Source organism: Priapulus caudatus, unplaced genomic scaffold (genome assembly GCF_000485595.1).
Source record: "Priapulus caudatus unplaced genomic scaffold, Priapulus_caudatus-5.0.1 Scaffold28, whole genome shotgun sequence".
Taxonomy (NCBI): Eukaryota; Metazoa; Priapulida; class Priapulimorpha; order Priapulimorphida; family Priapulidae; genus Priapulus; species Priapulus caudatus.
The window spans coordinates 640,311-646,621 of record NW_014577089.1 but is presented as its reverse complement, the minus strand read 5'-3'; positions in this window follow the sequence as shown (position 1 = coordinate 646,621).

Sequence of the window (6,311 nt, the reverse complement as noted above, 5' to 3'; positions counted from 1 at the left end):
ACTATAGGTTCGTACGTGTTTAATATAGGAACGTACGTGTTATTAAGGGTTCTACGTGCGTTTTAATATAGGTTCGTACAGTATAATACTATGATTCGTACGTGTTTAATATAGAAATCGTACGTGTTTATTTTAGGTTTACGTGGTTAATATAGGTTCGTAGCGTGTTTAATATAGGTTCGATATGTGGTTAATATAGGATTCGTATGTGGTTAATATATGATCTCACGTGTTAAATATAGATCGTACGTGTTTAATTAGGGTTGTACGTGGTTAATATTAGTTCTTACGTCGTTTAATATAGGTTCGTATTGTTGGTAATATAGGTTCGTACGTGGTTAACTATAGGTTCGTGCGGTGTTTAATATAGAACGTACGTGTTTGATATAGGTTCGTACGTGTTTATAAAGATTCCGCTTACATGGTTTATTATAGGTTTGTACGTGTTTAATCAAAGTCGTACGTGTTACTATAGGTTCGGTACGTGTTTAATATACGGTTTCGACGAGTCATCATAATAGGTTCGTACGTGTTTAATATAAGTTTCGTTCGTGTGAATATATGTTCTGTACGTGTGTTAATACTAGGTGTAATCGTGTTTAACTTATTAGCGGGCGTACGATGTTTAATATAGGTTGTACGTGTTTAAATATAAGTTCGTGCGTGTTTAATATATGTTCGTACGTGTTTAATATAGGTTGTACGTGTTTTATAGTGGGTTCGTACGTGTTTAATGTCGGTTCGTACGTGTTATTATAGTTCATACGTGTTTATTATAGGTTAATACGTGTATATATTCATAGTTTCGGTACAGATTCAAGCCTTGGCTACTTTACCATACCGCGTTACTCCTCTCAGGCGCTAACTTTCTCTAGAGTGCAGCGGAACTTCACTTCTATCGCGTTGACACTCCTTTCCCATTGTTGGTAAGGTTCGGGATCTTGTTCTTAATGTAGAGTAAGTGCGGTGTACGTGATATGCGCGAGCGGACAGACGCGCATAATTCCATCCACATAATATATATACGCGAAAGAATATTATACGCTATATTAAATCATTATAAATACGGTAACAATACGATCAACTTTGTTGCTCAATTTTTATAAATTTTCCCCATTTTATGTCATTAGCAATTTTGTCGCGGTAAGAAATTTCATATACGTACAAAAATCCTAACGGTTTCGAGGGAGAGAAGGTAGGAGTTGCTTGCTTCATAAATAGCAGCCACTTTTCAAGATTGCGGGATAACCTGTCCACCTCCATGCACAAAACCTGGAACCAGTATTTCGTGACGTAACATTAATATCTCGTATCACGTCTCAGTTGCAGTTATAGCCATAGTTGTTGCGTAGTGACGATGATGAGGACGCCGATGAAACAACGACGATTTACGATATAATTCTCGCGGTTAATTCACGTTCAGATTCTATAAATCATAAACTAATATTTGCCTTTAGCTGTTAGAGGAGTTGAGTATGCTGTTATTAGTAATGTTAGTTAGTAACGACTATTACCGGACCTTCCGCTCCTTTTCACAAACTGCTAGGCATCCACGGCTTCACGTGTTTCCAGAAACGACGAGACCCGTATTCTGGAGATGAGACAGCGTGTATAGAGCTGAAATTTATGCAGGATTATCAAATTAATCATGCAATCCTATAAAATTTAACATAAGTTCGTTCTATATGCACGCCTTGGCTAGGCAATTATTTCGATTAAATCATGTAATGATACAATACAGACAACGCATAAAAAGTTGCACACGCGCGATAGTTAATTTATCGTTTTTTATCAGAAAAAGGTTCACGTAAGCCAAAATACCCGCACGTACGGTTTTAATGAGTAGAAACGAACCCGGGTAACGCCGTGTACCCATCTTCATGATTATATCAATGTCATACTATATAAAACATACTCTGTGAAAATATGGCATAAAACGACTTACTCTCCTTCCTGGAGGACGTAGGCAAACGAACTGTTGACATCGGAGCGGTGAGGTCGGGTGCAGCTCTGCCATCTCTTAAAGTTGACGATTGAGATTTGGTCGGCACAACCTGAATTACGGACGCCGACACGTCTTAACACCCAGAAATATCGATTTCCTAAAACAACAACAACTACGTAAATACACCGGTACGTGTTAGTAGTGTGCGGCGTTCAGCATGTAAAGGTGATAGCATAGCAAGGTGGGATCCTTCATCTAGCTAAAGAAGTTACTTAACGTAATGATGTATAGGCTTATAGCCAACATCGACCATTTTTGGTTCTCGGTCGACTTCGTGTTAGTCAAATATGTCAAGTAAACTTATTGCCGGTAGACGGAGACACTTATAGAATTGACGCGTTCTAGAGCTTGCGCTATAGATTCCCATACCCTCTCTCCACGTAGAATATAGTTCACTTACTCTAAAGCGAGCGAATCCCTGCGCTTTCGGGGCAATTTCTGTAACTTCTTGAACGTGTTATGAGCGGCCGTCGGTTCTACCGGACCATTGACGCTGCTGTGGAACGTCTGCAGGCCGGCGATGGTAGGCCACAGCGGAGAGTTGAGGTTCGCCGAACAGATGGTCGATTTGTGTGCACCTGCGAGAGAATGACATGCTCGCATTTATCATCCAGGGTAATCTACATATTATATCTGTGAGCATGCAAAACAGCGTATATTCGTGTGCAGCGGAAATGAGTACGTAGTTTGAAGTGACATTGCAGGGATCACATTCTCGTATTACGGGAGAGGAAACGTGGCGCGCCAAGCCTTAAAGGGCGCGCGTTGGAGCTAGAAGAAAGACAGGTTTGGAACAGAGGTTGAAGAAGAAGGGACATTACCAGCGTGTCAGGCGCAAGGAAACACACATTTTGAGTATTGGCGGCAATCACTGCCAAGTGTCAAGTGCTGCTAGGGATTGTCTATGACGACATCCGACTGGCGTTGATCCTCTCCCAGAGCACTAATTGGCTATCATTGTCGTTGTACAGTCGGACAGCAGGTATAGCTGCGCATGCGCGCACACAACCCACATTTAATGTCATCACAACACGCATTTCTTTACTAGATTACGTCAATGCTTATAGGTAGACGCACCATAGGATTATGATGATTGTACGGTTTGTTTTACCGTAATGAACGCGTGCCGATTAGGGAGGAACGAACCGCATTTACTGGTCATTTTCTCACCTGAACTTCCAGAGAGACTTTGTTGGTAACCCATGCAGAACGAGTCTACGGTGACCTGAGCTTGACGCCACGGAATGACCGATACGAGCGCACCGATCGCCTCTCCGTCTGTCCTCTCCGCCGCAGTCCGTAGGCTTGTTCTTCAAAACGTGGCTGCAAATATTACTGTTTCAGTTACGTGAAGCATCATAACAAAAGAATCTCGATCTGCATTGCCCTAGCGGCCATTTGACCAACACTCTGTAATTGCTTAGCATTTTATACCTGGCTCAAGGTTTGCGCGGAATTCGTCGTGTCATTTCTTCTGCTTTCTTTTGGCGTAATTTCCACACTTCTCAGCCTTCCTGGTTTAGTGGCGTGTGACCTGTTCGCTGAATCTAAAATTACTAGGATTAACATTACAAAATCGACTGTGTTTTACATATCATGACAGGTAAATGGAGTATCTGTACGAATAACTCGACATACGGTGCATAGTGACGTGTAGTGCGAGAGAATGGCGCAAAAGAAAGGTAGAGATTATATAATATAATCATATTTATTGGCTCTCCAAAGACAATTTACCTTCACCAGGACCATTGATGTTCGTATGCAGTGGTGACTCCGTCTTGACTGGCCGTCAGCCGTGCGTATCTCCAGTGCTGCACGGCTGTGCTTGTTACCTGAGCCTGCCCCACTGATTGATGGCCATGTCTTGGGCATGCTGCCGCGTGCAGACGGCAGCGATACGCAGACGTAACCTGTGCTGCACCGTTAAACAGACCGGTAGATGGCGTTGATGCCTTCCCCGCCGACATAACGTGACAAACATGCCTTGTAAAAGATTAGTTAAAATTAATTACTACTGGTGTAGCTGTTGTTCCTTATACACGAAAACACCTGCACGCACTCACGGAGCACGCCACACACGCAATATCTTCTTACATGCGACCAGGGCCATACCCAATAAACTCCAATTGCATGTCCAACAGAAAGACTCTTGTAAGCCACACCACAGGGATTTAATATCAGAATTGTAGAAGTATATGATTGAGATGAGGAGAGAGCAGAGGAGAGAGAGAGAGAAGAGAGCAGAGAGAGAGAAGAGAGAGAGAGAGAAGAGGGAGGAAAGGAGGGAGGATTAGGTTTCGACAAGGGCTATTGTTTGAATCTTGTATATGTTTTTCAGATTATAGGAATGAATTCTCTCTAAATCAGATATTAAACTTGCGAGGATTATTGAAAAATATTCATATGCTCAGCAATATAATAAATTATTAATATAGTAAAATATTGATGAGCACATTCGTAGTTTTTATAATAATGGGTTTATAAATTATGTACACAAAATAAACATTAATAATTAATTAATTAATAATAATAATAATTTTATAATAATAATAATTAATTATAATTAATAAAATAATAATAATTAATTTTAATAATTAAATAAACATATTTATATATATATTATAATCGTAGTAATTTAATGAATTTCGTCTCTCCCGCTTTTCAATTTTTAACTTTATATTAATATTTAAATAACGCAAAACTTAAACGTAATCGTGCAACAGATGCACGTGAATATGTACATTAGTTTTACTATAGCTGCTGAGGGTTATAAATTAAAAAAATAAAAGATTGCATATTTAATTGTCAAAATATAAGCGAACATTAATATATAGGCCTACCTTCGTTTAAGTTCGCACCTGATGCTTGCGGTTGTATGCCCGATGACGGATGTTTTCGAAGCGCATTGCCACGTTAACCTTGGCAAAATCCGGCCGTTGCGATACTACTGCACCGCCACAGGCCACGAGTTTGGCAGATAAAGATAAACCTCTAAACATTTTTCTTGGTGTTTCTTGATTTTACGTCTTTTTTGTTCACACTGGTAAACAGTAATAATCGTTGCCAGGGGGATGACGTCACTTCTTTGACTGTAGCGCTCACACGCGTGAGCGGTGGTGGGAACAATGACGCGCCCACGTGTCGGTTATTGTGCCGGTTTTAAACGTTTTTGACGCGTTCGAACGGACATTAAATACACAAAATTACGCTAATAGATGCAATAATAACGTCTATATACGCATTACATAGATACACGTACACGCGCACGACAATACAATACTTACATGCAATAATTCCGGCCCTAGATAAATTAACGTTAGTCGATGTTGTATTCTATCGTTCTGGACGCGAAAACATGCCCATATATTCAGTCACATAGACCAGTGTATACTTGAAGTTCATGCAGGCATTCAGGGATGAACACCCTATATAATGCACCTAAAATGAATAGCTGTTGATAACCTCACAGTTTATTAACGTGGTATCTTCTGTCAGACATTTACATAGCACACGCCTCATTAGGACCTACGTCCCATGACCTCTATATTATAATCACATACTCAGTAATTAACGTACGACAATGCTATTATTAAGTCCTACATTGGATTCTATAGATTAAATTGAGATTTAGAGGTCAGAATTAATTATCTTGATGATCACTTTCGTTCATGCTATCATGAAAACTGGATAGCGCAGGCGAATAAAAGAAGTAATAAAGAAAGTTTCTTTTCTGTTGGTATGCGCTAGCGTCACGCGTGGAAAGTAGATTATCGTGTCAAACCAAATATATATACATAATATATTAATATCTTAAACTACAACTCTGAAATTAAGTCTCCGAAGTTGCTTACATTCTTGCTTGTTTGATATGCATTGGATATGTTGCGTATAACCCTGGTCGCAATGTAAGAGGACTTGTGTGCGTTCGTTCGTGCAGGGGTTCCGTGTGTAAGGAACAACAGCTACACCAGTAGTCATTAATTTACATTAATCTTTTCAGGCATGTTGTCGCGTATGTCGGCGGTGGAAGGCATCAACGCCATTACCGGGCTGTTTAATGGTGCAGCACAGGTGACGCTGCGCATCGCTGCCGTCTGCACGCGCAGCATGCTCCAAGACATGGCCAGCATCAGTGTAGGCAGGGCTAGCGTAACCAGCACAGCCGTGCAGACGGAGATAACAACGGCTGACGGCCAGGCTCAGACGGAGGTCACCACCGTTACGGAGAGAGAGAAGCTCAGACGGAGGTCACCACCGTTACGGAGAGAGAGGCTCAGACGGAGGTCACCACCGTTACGGAGAGAGA